Source organism: Mastacembelus armatus, chromosome 4, assembly GCF_900324485.2.
Source record: "Mastacembelus armatus chromosome 4, fMasArm1.2, whole genome shotgun sequence".
In the NCBI taxonomy this organism is placed as follows: domain Eukaryota; kingdom Metazoa; phylum Chordata; class Actinopteri; order Synbranchiformes; family Mastacembelidae; genus Mastacembelus; species Mastacembelus armatus.
The window spans coordinates 22,876,079-22,892,315 of NC_046636.1; positions in this window are offsets into that span (position 1 = coordinate 22,876,079).

The following is a 16,237-nucleotide window of genomic DNA, read 5'->3' on the forward strand; positions in this document are numbered from 1 at the left end:
CTTCACAGGCAGTAGCGTTTATTAGTGTCAGTGTTGTGCTATGATGGTAATTGCTCTATGTTGTTAACATGGTTAGAAAAGAATATAGCCTTAAAAGGTGTTTTATTTATTATTACAAAAAAAACTGTGTATTTTCACTACCTGAAAAACCTCTGCCAGGAAAATGAGTGAGGCTTCCCCTAAGTCTACCAACTGTGCCTCCTCCTCCTGCCTCGCAAAGGATGTGTTGGGTTCAGGAGTTTCTCAGAATCTCCTTTTCACCGGTTGACGATATCCCCTGAGTCATCACTTACCTGCAGCTTACACTGCACCCAAACAGACAATACATTTTAGACTCTGCTATATTTATTTCAGTTTTTCAAATTAATGTTTACATGTAAACATATTTTTGCATTTCTGGTTCACAAAATAAGATACATTATAAATTAGACTACCATCCCACCCAGAATGTAGAGGTGTTGAAATTAACTCCACCTTAAATCATAAATCAGTAAATATATTACTCTATATTATAGTGCTCTCTCTGTCCTCTCTCGCTCTCTCTCTCTCTCTCTCTCTCTCTCTCTCTCTCTGTACCTTCATCTGGTGTCCCTGGTCCTGGAGCTGTATATTGCTCATGTGCAGTTACTGGCCCCACCAACCTGCACGGTGTTTATTTCTTGTTTATTGTTGCTGTTCTTTTCTCTCTCCTCTATCCACTCATCCTAACAGTTCGAGACAGATGGCTGCCCAAACTAGGATGTAATAGAACATGCTTTAAAAGTAGGCTCATAGCCCTAAACCAATAGTAAAACTGTGTCTTCCTGTTTGTAGCATGCATGTGCATTTCTGTTGTGGTCTTACCTTTTGAATGTATTGTATTATGTGTATCAATGTAGGTATGTGTAATGGTGTTTTTTTTTTCCCATGTACAGAATCTGTGAAAATGAATTTCCCCTCTGGAAACAATAAACTAACTAACTCACTAACTAACTATTAAAGTGCTTACTAATAAGGGATTTGTTGGGTTCTATGTAAAGTGCCTTGGGATGATTGTATTGTGATTTGGTGCCATATGAATAAAATTGAATGGAATTAAAACTGGTTTTAGTCCATCTTTGATAACTGGGCTTGTTTAAGGCCACTGAAAAAGTTAAAATCAATATAATTAGACTCACTTAAGAGTTAAATCTACTAAAACAGAGAAGATGCTAGTAATATGAGGAAAATTAGTTAACTACTTTTACAACTGCAGGCTGCTGAGAATTGCAATCAGGTATACTTGAAATAAGATGTTTTGAAACTTGTTCCTGGGTGCTTGGTATAGGAAATGAAGATTAGAAAGGTAAGACCACAGTCAGGTTAAAAATAGGAGTAGATACTGCTGCAGTAAGCACTCTAACTTCTGAACTACCCTATTTCTACCTCAGCACTCCTACACACAAATGCACCTCATGGCTTCCTGTACAACACTACAGTTTTCCATTGTGGTGACAGATGAAAACCTGCTAAACAAACAAGCAATGAAAACCTGCTAAACAAACAAGCACTCAGTCAGTCAGCTTAGCAATAACCTATTTAGCTGCACCGTAATAATACTGTGTACATCTATTTCTTCTATAAGTCTCTCACAGCCTACTATGAATGTTTTCTTTGTTTTGTTTTTTTGCCACTTCATTTATGCAATTTTAACTGATATGACAGAAGGGGGCACCCTAAGCAAACCTATTGCAGTGTTGCTCATGCAAGCTGAAGCCAGTACCTGCACGGAGAGGTTCATTGACTACAGCCTACAAGTGCTGTGTCCTGCACTTGACTCTCTCTTGTTTGATGTTGATTGCTATTCCGGAGTCGCAGCTTTGCAGAGACATTGTGTTTTGATACTCTATAGCAGTCGAATCTGGCTGAGATGCCTGCTTTATGTCTGATTTTTTATTTTACTGCATAACACAAATCAATGCATGTTTGAATACCAGAGGTATATTCTGGAAATAATAATTATATGCATATAAGACAAATGTATGTGTGCCCAGATCTACCCCATATCAGTGTGATGATCATCGCATGTATGTGGTACCACAATTCTGAACTTAAAGATAATGATATGAAAAGCTGCATATGTGCCTTTAAGAGGAAAGATCACATTGTTATTCTGGATTTGTCCACAAGCTGGCTGTGGAGGTGGACAGATAGTGGTTCTGAGGGTGGTGTGTGGGGAGAGAGAAGGTGTGGGAGTGCTGTGTGTAGGAGTCTCCTAATATGAGTCTCTTGGGGCTGGTATGGATTAGAAAGAGAGGGAGACAGGGGGATGTGGGTAAATGTCCTTTAGATGAATCCCGTGTTTTACAGCACGTCCGAGGAGGCAAAGATTGATCCAGTGTTCCCCTATTCTCCAGAATGGTATTGCGGGGGTAACACTCAAGGCTAAGCTGCCCATTAACAAGCCAATAATTTGTGTCATTATGTGAAGGCTGCAGCTGGTGCCACTGATGCATTGCTTCTCACATGTCAGGGCTGAGGACTGAAAGGAGTCTTAGCACTGCTCATTATAAAGCTGGCCTCTCATCCCTGCTTCTATCCTTTGTCTTGGAAGCACACATGGTAAAAAAGGCTTGGCCTGGTTAGGTTATTTGTTTCCTCCCAGCTCCCTTTTTTGAAACACAGCATGCTCAATATAAAATCAATGTATTAAGTGTTCTTGAGTATGCAGAGTGACGCGCTGCCATTCCCACTCTGTGCCTTTGGCTGTGATTACAGCTAATTTGAATGATTGAAATGCTTCCACAGTGGAGATGGAGTGAGTAAAGTGAAGGGCTTACACAGATGAAGGGGGAGGAGGCGAGAAAGGCTTGGCTCTACTCCAGGTGGAGGAGGTGAGTCATTCCCCACACAGATAGACAGTCTATCAGTGTGTGAGTTTGTGTGTAATTGTTTGTTACACAAAATGTAGCTGAGAGAATAACATGGTGCTGGGAGCAACATGACAAAGAATGGATGCAACTGTATACATTGTACATCTATGTGTGTTTATTTTTTATGATTCTGTGTGCTGATTAGAGTGGATAACTCTGGTTAATCTATGTATTCTGCAGATGAATAGCAGGTGTATATCTGTATGTCTAAAGGCCAGCTGACCCATATTCCTAGGGTGTAGGATTCATAGGGCTAAGCATCAAACCAATTGAGGGTAAACAACTAGAATAAAAGAAATATTTGATGCATAAAATGAACAAGTGCATGTGTTCATTTTCAAAAAGAGGAGATCTTTCTGAAAGAGCTTTAGTCAAAATATCACATTTAGTTTTTAAGCATGCATTTTGTCAATCTTGTGCATCTGTGTACATGCACACAGGATTATGTGCACGTCACTAGTTCCTTTGTGTTTACTGCAGATGCATAGCGACTATATTTCTTGGGCCATCTGACTCCGACACTGAAGGTGGGTGTCAGATTCATGTGGTCTTGACATCAAACTAAATGAGGGCAGAAGAAGTTTCTCCTTAGCTGCAAAGAGATTATTTGGTTAGGCACCATACAAGTGCCATATTTTATTTCTAGTTCACCACACCAGGATAGTCTCTTGAGGTTGAGACCTATTTTTTAGACTCGTGGACTAATTGTCACGTCTTTTGCATCTCAAGCATGCAAACACATCATCACCCACCCACAGTTATCATTTCGGAAAACATCAGTTTCTTAGTTTTCCATTTGCTATTTAGAGTCCAATCACACAGCAGAGACACAGATCTCATTATATTCCTATGGTGTTTCTGGATGACTGCAAGCAAGTTGTTGGTGACTTGTTATCCAACAAGGGAGGGGTGTATACAAAGAGGACATTCTGTTCTAGACAAAGCAACCAACCAGGCATAGAACTCTGCTGCCTCCTTCCACCCCCGTCAGCCCATGCACCCCTGCCCACTAGCCTGTCTCTTCCTAATAACTCTGCCAGACTCTGTCTCTCTCCGTCTGCTGTCTCTATCTATCTATCTATCTATCTATCTATCTATCTATCTATCTATCTATCTATCTATCTATCTATCTATCTATCTATCTATCTATCTATCTATCTATCTATCTATCTATCTATCTATCTATCTATCTATCTCACTTTATGTGTCTCTTCCACCAATGCCATTGAGGAAGTGCAAATAAAAAGTTGTTGTCATGGAAACCTGACGTGCCTTTCTCCTCTCCCCTCATCACCCCCTTCAGCACACTCAAACTTGTAGACGCATGTGCACACGCATACACAGCATCTTGCATCTATTCTATAAACACTCCAGAGACACGGATGACTTCAAGAGGCAATGAAGAAGTAAGATGTCTAACTCTTGTGGAGACACAAGAAGTGAGAATGCAAAAATCACCAGGGGACAAGATGCTATAAAAAGTGCAAACCACTACAATGTAGCCTACACAACAAGTGCAGGGCTTTTTTTCACTGTAAATATCCTGCACTGTTCCCATACAGTGGGTATGGTAGTAGATTAGTAGGTAACTGCTCAGCTAAAGCAGTCAAACATTTCACTTTAACTACCAGATTGACACTGGAGCATCTCATCAGCTGTGGAGTGAAACAAACAAACAACATGCATTTTGTGTTTTGTACATTATCTACATGTACAAATGGAAAATCAATGGAACTTAATCCAAAGTAAAAACTGTTTTGATGCATGATCAATACTGCAGAATACCACAGTATTATGGAAAGCAGTACAGATAAATCCCAGAATAAGGCATCTTTCATAGTTTTTTTTAATTTATTTTTTTTTACTGATACCAGCTATGAATTTATGCATCTTTGAAAAATGGAAGTCTATGACGCCACCTTTTAAATATCCCTGGCTAAGGACTACTTTTAATTAAACACTAAATGAAAATTTGATAAGAAGAACAGAAGTGATCCTCCTGGGCAGACCACCAATTGAAGTACACTCCACAGAGGAGGAACAACCGGTCGATCGCTGCAGCTGTGGGTGCCGTTGTTGTCATCCCTGAGGTGATAGCGTGGTCCTGAGGAAGCTAGGTTTGCTTGCCATCTCCTAGGAAAAGAAACACATATGGATTAACACACAAACAGTCACGCAGGTTGCCGTGGGTGTATCCCCAGCTGAGGGTAGGGCTGACGCACTTCCATGCCACCACCCCCCCACCTCCCTGCATGATCCCAAGGGAAGGTACTTGTCTTGCAAGTCTCCATTCAGTCAAGGTGAGACGCAGACTACATGACAAGTGACAAGTTGCTACCATGACAACAGTTGGTTGGGTGAAGCTGTGCGGCATGAGCCTACATGTTGGTTGATAATGAAACTGCCCCTCCTTTCTTCTCCTCTCCCTCTTCCACCGGAACAGATGAAAGACAGAAGACTAACTGTAGTGCTGCTCCAGTGTTTTTGTTTTTAAATCCTCCAACATCATACGGTGGCCTTGTTTTTGCATTGCACATTTGTGATGTGGATGTTAAGGATCTGCACATTCTGGTCAGGTCCCTCAATCAATATCAATTCACTAGATGTAATTGTTCAGACACTGATTGCTTCTTGAAGCTTTTTCACCTCAAATGTGGTTTCAGCTGTGCTGGCTGGCAATTTTGGGGTTTGGGTTCAGTGCATTGTTGCTTTCAAGATTAGACACTGCAATGTGAATGTTAGCTTGCCACAGATTGATGAGCCTGCACTTTCCAACTCTGTCCTGATGTGATGCATTGAGGATGATTGACATGTGCGTAATGAAAATAAGCCAAAATGAAGACAAAAGAACAAAGTGTTTGTCAAATTAATCTATCATCCCCCCAACAGCTGATGTATTTGATATGATAATTATGTTTATTTATTTTCCAGCTACTTGTTACACTAATTAGACTTTAACAAGCCTATTAGGCAGAGGTCTGCATGGGAGATACACATTGTTATCATCTCTACCTGCTCCACAAGTTTTTTTTTATCCAAATCCAATCACCAATATTAATATGGTTTCTGAGCTTTAGTAAGTGTTTAAATCATTGGGGCTATACTTAATCAAACTAGGTGAAAGGTGTAACCTCAGAGCTCTTTACAACAGAACTGAATCTAAAAAAAAATCAATATTCTTGTGTAGTGGTGGAGTGTCTTTGCCCTCTCATCTGCAAATCATTGTGTCTTATAAAAGACTGTTTCAACCCTCTCAATTCCAGTTCATTCACCCTGCTCTAAATATTGTATTCAGACAACTGCCACCATACCAGCTTGCAAATAAGAAGATACATTGGCTGTGACATTTAAAAAGAGTTACTACCCCCTCATCTGTCTGTCCATTGTTAGCATCCTCCATGGCCTGTAATGAACATGTGCACGCCCAGGCCATTATAAATAGTCTGTGTCCTGGTTAAATGCAACACCTTTCTTTGGGTGCTATTTGGGCTGAATGATTCACTGTGATTCATGCCACTATGTGTTCTCTCTGTTCTGAAAGATGACCAGGGGGATGATACCAGGACTGCAATGGTAACGTGTGTGTGTAGGCTGTGCCACGTGTGTAAGTGGTAAACTGTACTAAGACAGAAAGAGATGGAGAGATTGAAAGTGCACAACAGTGCTGAATTTGTCAGCCCACTTTTGAGCCCACCTTCAGAAAAATCAGGCCTACTTGAAGAAAAAAAAAAAAAAAACAGCAAATGGTGAACTGCTGAGGTACATTTGTAGTATGTGTGCCTGTGGGTGTGTTGTACAAGTTTATGTACAGAGGAAGGTGCAGCTACTTAAAGAATGAGGAACGTTATTATCACGTTGCTGGTATTTTCTGACTGTGCATGCATACTGTATATCACATCTTTCTTGGCTGTTCTGATGTCATCATTGAGTGATGGACACCTATTTAATTACACCCTGCTGTTTGTTGTCTATGTATCAGCAAGGTAGGAGGGAGAGGCAGGAATTAATGGACTGTTATGAGAGTCATGAGGGCACATACTGTACTGTGGCTCTCGGTGAAACATAATATGCTGCCTGCTTGTTTATCTACTAATTATTTACACTAATATCACTTGGCATCTGCTGCTGGGACTGTATGCATGTCTGTTTTGTGCATGCATGTGTATGTCCATGTACGTCTGTGATTTCTAGTGCACTAGCTCCCAGTGGCCATGTGGGTGTGTGGTGGGTAGCTTAGAGTTACATTAATAGCCAAAGTACAGGCAGGCAGGCGGGCAGGCAGGGAGAGAGGACATAGACAGGAAGGGGAAATACAGTTTGCTGGTCGCCCACCACTTCCTGTGTGTCTCCTACACTAACAGCCCACGAACCAGAGCTGCTTCTAAAACCAGTTTGTTTGCCGCTTGCAGCACAACAAAGATAAGACAGAACCAAAGGTAAACACAGTGACAAAGGGGTGAGGAATGCCACTAACAAATTAGTGATGGGTTTGTCACAGGAGAAAGGTTATGCAAGTTGCTGGAAATGACTGCCCACTCTGCCCTACCCTTTCGTTTTCTACTTACCAAATTAAGCAATCAAGTCCTACAATAACAAAACAACAGATAAAAGATCTTTTGTAAAGTGGTGAGCTGTTTGCTACCACTAGATGATCAAAAAGTACTAAACATTAACATTTAATATAAATTATTAACACTTTATCCTAGTTTTCCTGTCAAACTGAGAGTGTTGTCAACAAAGCAGACACTCATTCCTCCCTTAGGGGTAACAGTTGGCTTGTAGTATAAAGACATATCCAGCAGAGGTCCTTCTCTGATTAAGTGTTGCTAGTGTCTGTCTATATGCAGAACAGCAGTGAATAGGTGGTGAAGGTGAACCATGGCAATTTTAGTATTTTAGATATAACATTGTTACAGAGCAGATGCTTAACTGATCTGAACCTCTGGCGGTTTTTCTATGTGTGACAAATGCTGAAGGACTCAACACCACCAAGTAGTCACCTCCACTGATAACATTGCTGACCTATGCAAGGGGGAAAATTGTACTGGCCGATAAGAAGCGTCTGGATTGCACGCATACTGTGCTCTGGTGAGAGGTAAACCCCCTGCCTGCCCTTCTGGGATCCTACATCCCCATTGAACTTTCCACCCACCCACCAAGGAATGTGGAAAGAGGGAGGGGAAGGAGGGGGCTGCAAGAAGTAGAGAAGGGGACATAAAGGGAGGGGAGGGACAGGGAGCAGAATGTAGAAACAAGTAAAAAGAAAAACAGAGTAAAACAAAATTTCAAATGCAGTAATAATAAATGGCTATGTTCTCACCAGACTGTTTGTGAGGTAATCAGATTATCTGAGAATGGGGACGTGGACATGTGTGGGTCTATGGAGCAGATGAGGCCATCTGAGTGGGGATTGCATGGTTGAGGATTTCCACTCTGTTTCGTTGAACAGGTGGAAATTGACATGAGCAAGAAGGGGCATGGGAACAAAATAATAGCAGATGCACATGGACCCATCCACATACACGTGCACACAAAGTGCTCAGGAACATGCAGTATACATGTGAAAATATCAACATATATAATTATATAAAGATGTGGCTGAAATGTCAGTGACTGTGCTATTACTGTTATTGCTTCAGTGTGATCTAGATGATACCTGTGTGTGTATGTGTATGTATGCAATATGTTTTATTATAGTCCCAACAGTAAAACCCTTTTTGTGCCACATGACTACACAAGCCCTTCGGTGTTTGTTTTGTTTTGCTTTTGACACCCTAGTCCTGTCAACAAGTTGCTAATGTTTCTCTCTGTCCCTTTTCTCTGTTTCCACAGACTTCCTCAGAGGACGTTAGCACTGATGAAAGCAGGTGCCTTGGTATGCCTCTCATTGAATTAGGAATTCCACAGCGTAAAGTGGCAGCATTGTTGATGAAAGGTTAGAGCTGTTTCAAATTCTCCCCCTAAATGAAAAGGCCCTCTCTCCAGCGGTTGTACAAAAGGAGGGATGACATTTTGGTTGCATCAGCTGTATATCTAAAGTGTCTGCAGCAAAATGCCAAAACGATCAAAGCCAAATAGGGAGGATAATACACACAGAGAGCACCTAGGCACTCTTTGTTAGGTTATCTACCTGCAAACCTTAGTCAGACCTCATAAAAAGTCATTACGCCCCTCAGTGATGATTCTCTGAACACCCCGCATTTAATGATAAACACTTACATGGTGGCAGTGAAAGGAAATCATCAGGTCTTTACATTAGGGATTAGATTCTGTGGTTGAATTAGTGTCTGTTCAAGGGCAGAATGGAGGATTGGAAACTCAGTGGGCGAAACATGAAGAGATTTCATAAGAGGAGGCAGGTGGTGGTGACACAAGACATTAAACGCTCTCTTTCTTTCTCAGGATAAATCTCTTTATCTTGCTTTTGCTGTCTTTTCTTCTAATGCCTACCTCCAAACACAACTTTGTAAAATGCTTCTGATGTGAGTGGACATCTTCTCTCTGATGTGTAGGCTGCAGGGTAGAGAAGGACAATGTTGTATTTTCAGAGGTGCCACAAAGTCATAGGATGCAGTAGGCTGGGTGCTTGACCTTCATTGTCATTATTTTCTGTCCTGTTCAGCCATGTTCACGTCACTATCTCTCTGTATTGTTCATTGTTTCAAAGAGACATGCTCTCTGCTCAACTCACCAACCTGCTGCCTCTGGCAACACCAGCTCTTTGTATCCTACAGTGACTCACTGGGACTTAAGCACTTCATGTTTGCTCCTCCTTTCAGCCAGTGACACCCCACGAAACAGAGTCATGAGGCTAGAGGTTCAGTCATATATAAGGATTATCAAAGGAACATGATGTCGCAAGGTAAACTCCAACCCTGCGCCTGCCCAATAGGCAGATAGTGCTGGGAGGCAGTGCAAACAGAATGGATGTATTTGCTTTTCATGTGAAAATCAATGGGCCCAGACAGATGGCGGTTTGTTTCCTCACTATTTACTCCTCGGCTCCATGACAAATGTCCTCGCTGCCCCTCCTGGGCTGACGGTGCACAGGTAAGCAGAAAGCAATCCCTTCCCTTCCCACCACAAATGGATGACAGCTGTGCCAGCTACAGTCCTGTTCCTTTCTCTCTCTAAACCCCAATCCATTCCTCCGTTGTTGATGTAGCCACGGCAAGCAGCCTTGAATTAATTTCAAATGAAAAGGTTTATTTGTTTAATAGGCTAGTTCATCAGATAAACATCTTTATCTTCATATTTATCTGAAACATTGGCCACCTAACACTTTAAAAATCCAACTGGAAATGTTCTGCTATCAGAAAACACAAGGCTTTTGTTCATAGTGTATGGTTTGGTGACTCATTGTGGAAGAGGAGATAGACAGCCTCTATGGTCCGTTACCACCAAAGATAGATAGTGACAAATTTGTTGACGAGTACTGCATGCCTGCCATGTCTGAAGTGTCTGAACTCGAACGAAAGGTTAACTTGACCATCAAAGAGGTTGAGGTGCTAATAGGAGTGGACAGATGAAAGATGTATTCTCATTCTTTTCTAAACTGAACAGAGAATACCTTTTGCATGACTCAGACATATTATAATTTGACTATGAGTTAGTATAAGAGTAATAGCATCTATTGCTCATTTGAAACTAAAAAGTTATATTTTTTGGATCAAAACACCCACTCTTAAGCCATTTTCCCTGGATGCAAATTTACACAAATTGTTTGTACTGGAATTTGCCCTGGCTGAGACTGTGTGTGAATATTTTTCCTGGTCTCAATCAGCACAAACTCGTGCTCTACAGTCAGAAACGATCCCCGCTGGAATCAGACTGAGGTCTGCATTGCTGAATTTGTGGGTTTTAATAGAGCCTCGTGTGGAATCAGACTTTCCTTCTGCTGCTTGGAGGGATATTTTTAGTCAAACAGTGGCACTTCTGCTCAAGTACACCAAGATAGTGATTTAGAATATTTTGTGTGACTTTTAATACACACCTGAATCACATTCACTGGCAGAGTGCTGGTCACACAAAGCCACAGCTTGGAACAGGGGATGCTGCTTCCCATTTATTCCTCCCTGTTTTGAAAGAGAAGCAGGGGTGAGAAATAGAGAAGGGGTGGGTGGGGGTGAAAGTCAGCATTCCAGCTAGACCAGAGTGGAGCAGAGGTCGTATGGGTGGAGGTGTGGGTGTTGCGGTGGCGGTAGTGCAGGGGCGTAGCAGAGTAAAGAGCAAAGAACAGTTCCTGATTCCACAGCCCTGAGCTCACCACCTTTGCGCCTGCCACCAGCCACTCCTTTTCTCCTTCACACCATCCTCTTCTCTCTCCTCCCACTCCTCCCTCCACTATGTCTCTCCATCTGAGGTGTTAACTCCTTGTTGGGCAGTTCCAGAGCCATTGGCATCAATGTATTTTTTTTTTCATGGAAGCTTGGGGAAGAGGTGGGTGTGCTGTTATGGATCCTTACTGGAAGTGAAGGTGTGTGTGCCAGTAAAGTCTAAATGATTCACTTCGCAAATGCTCTTATCTATTCACAACACTTTATAATCTGCCTGGCAATTAACACATACACACATACAGTAGAGGATCAATCAGTGTGTTGAACAGAAGATGAAACAGGGTAGACTGAGGAGGATCACTGGATTGGTCACGCCTGTGTTGAACCCATAAACACTGGGTAAACACTAGTCAAGCTACACTAAATCACAAATATTGCCTGTATGAGCATTATAAACCATAGCAGATTAGTGATAAAGCCAACTGTTCTTGTGTCATCCCATTAAATACCCAGCACTTGTCCACAATAGAGCATTATTTCTGCGAATAATAAGACACATTAAGCCAGACTGACAGGTGAATACAAGAATAGCACAGTAGAGGAAATTGTGACACACATACAGTACAGCATGTCATGAAGGAGAAAGAACATCCTAATATGGATAAGGAGGTAAATGGGCTGGGAGTTCCTTGCACAACACAGTATTGACTGGGTAGGGCTCTGAAGGTGCATGCAATCATTTTATGTTACACTTTTGTTTTAACAGGACACACAAGTAAGTGCGTGGTTGAGCGAGTGTGGCATTACACAATACAAGCAGTAGACAGTGACATTTGAATGTGCTGACTGTCCTTTGGCAGGCAATGCGCAGGTGACGTGTATGTGGTGGAAAAAGATGACCTTATGATAGATCAACTGTTAATGCTCTCTCGTGCCTCTCTTTACTTCTCCCTCGCACTCTATCCTTTGTCTTGATCTACTCCACCCCTTGCCCACACTACCTTGTTCTACCTCTTACTCTCTTTAATAAAATAAACATAGCTCACACAGCTACATATTGTCCTCTGGCTGCCAGAGCTATAAAAAGATCCACTTGGCTGCATTTATTTATCAATGAATCTGGGCTCCCCTACTTTCACATCTCCGGATGAGGCGCTATATGATTAAGGGTGCTATTACAGTTTGGCAGCTCTTGACTTTACTCCATAACCTCTGTTGGCATAATGTACTCTAATGTGTTTGAGTTCAATTTGAAGTTCCAACTGCATTGCAGTTCCTAGCATGTTGATGAACAATGCCCACCTTTCAAGAGCACACCGCCACATGCAAGTGTACTTATTGGAGGAAAAGTCAAGGGGTCTCAGAATGTAAAGACATGAAATGTGGCATTTTTGTCGTCTTGTAGTTAAAAGCATTACTTTCTATTTCTACACTTTAGATTTATTTTATTACGTTGTTTACTCTTGCTTGCATTTATTTTCTCTGGAAGGAGCGAGAAGAGGGTTAATGAACTTGAGTTTTCATGCATCTGTGTGTGCTTCTGTGCTGTTGGTTTTGCAGTGCTGTGGTCCACACACAGAATAGAGGATGTCAATGTAAACACAGCCAGTCAGTGCAAAGGAATGTGTGAGGCATGCAAAAAACCCTGGGGACAAAGTCCAAAAGAGGAAGGGAGGGGTGAAGAAAGGAACGAAGACAGGGGGAATGGAACAGAGAACAAAAGAGTGGGTAAAAAGAAAATTAGGTAAAGATGAATATAAGATGAGAAGAAGGAAATACAAGACAATGTGAGAAGTTGAGAAAAAGAGTGGGAGAGGAAACAGATTTTTAGGCTTGGGTAGAGAAGGAGGAGTGATGTAAAGATGTTAAAGAAGGACAAAAAAAGAGGACCGAAAGACAAAAAATGGAGATGGAGACAGGAGGAGGATCAGGAGAGGTGGAGACGAATGAAGAGAGCAGTATGGGGGAAATGGATAGACGCCAGAGGAGTGGGAGGAAGTCGAGGGAGGGAACAAAACAGGAGGGGGATCTCACCCTGGAGGAAGAAAGATGGAAAATGGAGGAGGAGGAGTGGTGAGATAGCAGAAAAAGATGGTGAGGGTAGTTGAAGGGCAGAGGTGGGGGTAGATCATTTGTTTGGAATCGGGTGGCGTGAGGAAGGAAAAGCCATGGGCAACTTCAAAGGCCTTGACAGAAGGTTAGAGTTCTGTAATCCAAAGACAGGTTAAAGGCCTGCAACTCTGGTTCCTGGCGCTGAAACTAATTTAGCCAACGGGCCCCAGAGGCCTCCAAGAGGGGCCATGTCGTAACCGGAGGAGCTGTGAGTGACAAAGTGCAGGGAAGTAGAGGCAGAGGAAGGCTTGAACATGAACACAACAGGATAGAGTGCCTTTCATTTACAAATGCATACTTACTTTTATTATCAGTTAAAAATGTGCAGGATTGAACATATAATAAACAGATGTCCTTTTTCTGAGAAGAACCAGGTTTTGTTGTTAATATGCATTAAGTATATTATCAGTACTGCAACCTATGTATAAGTATTGCATTTGTTCCTGGGTGTGTCTTTAGCTACTGTACAGGGATCAAAATGGTCAAAACAGATGCCTCTCCATCCTAACTAAGTCTAATTGACATGAGGGCAAGAAGGGAGGGGCACGTGTCAGATCATCCAGTAACACACTATTCACATTCAGGGAAAAGTTGAGGTTTTATGTTCAAGCAATTATGTTTTACAATCACCCACACTGAATTCCTTCTTTGCTGACACATATGGAATTACTGTACTGGCTCAGAACCACCCAAAATGACAGAAAACCGTAAAATACGGGTAGGCTCTGTGAAAGGAGACACTCTTGTGACAAAGCTTCAGCGCTCAGTGCTAGCCTTTGAACGGTCTGACTGTCAGCTGCAGAGTCCAAGTGTAGTCAGACTGAATAAAAACATCAACAGTCACAGCCTACATATTAAACGCACAAAGCATTTGACATCTGGCAAAAGCTCTATGAGTACTGGTGTGGGTGTGCAGAAAGAACACATACATACATTCCTTTTCTGTATGTAACGATGTGTTTTCCGCATGTACACCTATGTGTGAGTGTGTGTATGATGGGAAGCCATGGTGAATGACTCATACTGTAAGAATCACACTTGGATCTAATTCACATCCTGACCACCCATATGGAACTGACCGTACATTTTGTGCATATAAACAGGCTGGAAATTGGGCACACTGTGTTCAGATAATAAAATCAAGACAAAAGGGGATGTAATGAGTTGACTCACAGGCATAATCACAGGTTTCCTGAAGGGGAGAAGAGACATTATCAAGAGGGCACGTGGCAAAGCGGCTGTGGGTGTCTGGAGTTTAGTGGAATAAGAACACGGAGAGAACAATTAATGACTGCAGGTACAGTAAATTATCTAAATGTTCAGAGCTACTGTATGTGAAATAATATGTATGTCTGTAAGATCACAGGGTACTATTGTAGGTTAAAACATCCACATTTTGTTCATGTCTTAAAAATTGTACCCTATGACCAATAGGCTACTTCTGCTTTACAGATATGTCTTTATAGTCAAGGACACTGACAAAGAAAAAACTCTTTACATAATTCCCATTTTAAACCACTGAGTCACCAGACCACTAAGACTTTTTATGTATGGGCTATTACTCACAAGAGGTCTCAGCCTGATGCATTTCCTGCCACTGTGCAATAAATGATGAGAGCGCCATCGTCCAAGATTCGGCTTCACTTCAATTCAATTTTTGCTCCACTGGATGGTTGACAGGGGGTCTGACTGAAGCTCACAGTTCAGGTTGGCATTTTGTCCCCAAAGGTTCATTACGACCAATGTGAAGTTCCCCATCCATGATAAGATTCTATGGAGGGAGACAGAATATCTAATCAGAGAAATGTACCTTGTCATTAGAAACAGGTAAAACAAGTTACTTGAACTACTGAAAGGGATGCTAAGAACATGAACTAATAAAATCTATTAAATGCAATTCAAGTTATGGCAACAAGAAAGACGCTTTATCTTTTTTATTGTGTGCCTAATGATTAAATTACCAGGTTCTATATCAAAACTGTGACTGGCATTATATTTAAGCTATGCTTAATAACATATTTCTTGGTGTGAATGTTGGAGGGATATAATTGTCAAAACCAATTAAAAGACAAGCCAAGACATTTAAAGGAATTTGCCAGGAAAATTAAAGGAACCCAGTGTTCAAATAACTAAGAAGTAATGTGTGAACCATTTTTACAGTTGCTAGCATTTTTTAAAATAAGGATATTCCACTTGCTTAAAGGAAAACAAAATTGGTTACATCTGAATGTGCTGTATTGTTGCACAGCCATCCTAACTTGTTGATTAATGACTTCATATACATTCTCACGTTACTTCAGTTTGAGCATGGAGAAATGCTACAGTGCATTTTACAGACGTACTCCATTGAAACAAATCAATACGGTAACAAAAACCTAATTTTAGTGATGCATACACAGCAAAAAAACAGCAGCCTGAGGTGAAAATAAATTTTTATCTAGGGAAATGCTAAAAAAAAACAATCATGGTGATAGGGAATAATGATCATTCCCCTGGTGGAGATTAAGCTGGACATGACACATCCCAAACTCTTCTGTTCTACCTTAATGGACAGAAGTTGACCTCTCTTTTAAAACTGCAGCACTCACCCAGACACCCAAAGGCCCTGGATGACCTAGTTAGTAAGTCCCTGTGGTGGGGTTTGGTAGTGCTTCTGACAGGGCTCACCTTGCATGTGAGCTCTGTTTTTAGCTACTTCACTTCCGATCTGATTCTCACACTGCTGCTCACTCTGCTCTGTATCTTTGGCCTCTACTCCTACTCCTACATTATCAGTGTTGTTTCACTGTGCAGGTGACAGGGGCTGCATGTGAGATGATCAGTACAGTTCACCTTTCAGTTGCAGCCTTTGCATGTGTGGGCTCTTCATGCATATCTGGTTTCTGTTTAGTGTAAGCATAATTCTAAGAATTGCCTATTCAGGAAGAGCATTGAGGTCATGACTGGGCAGGTGAGTGT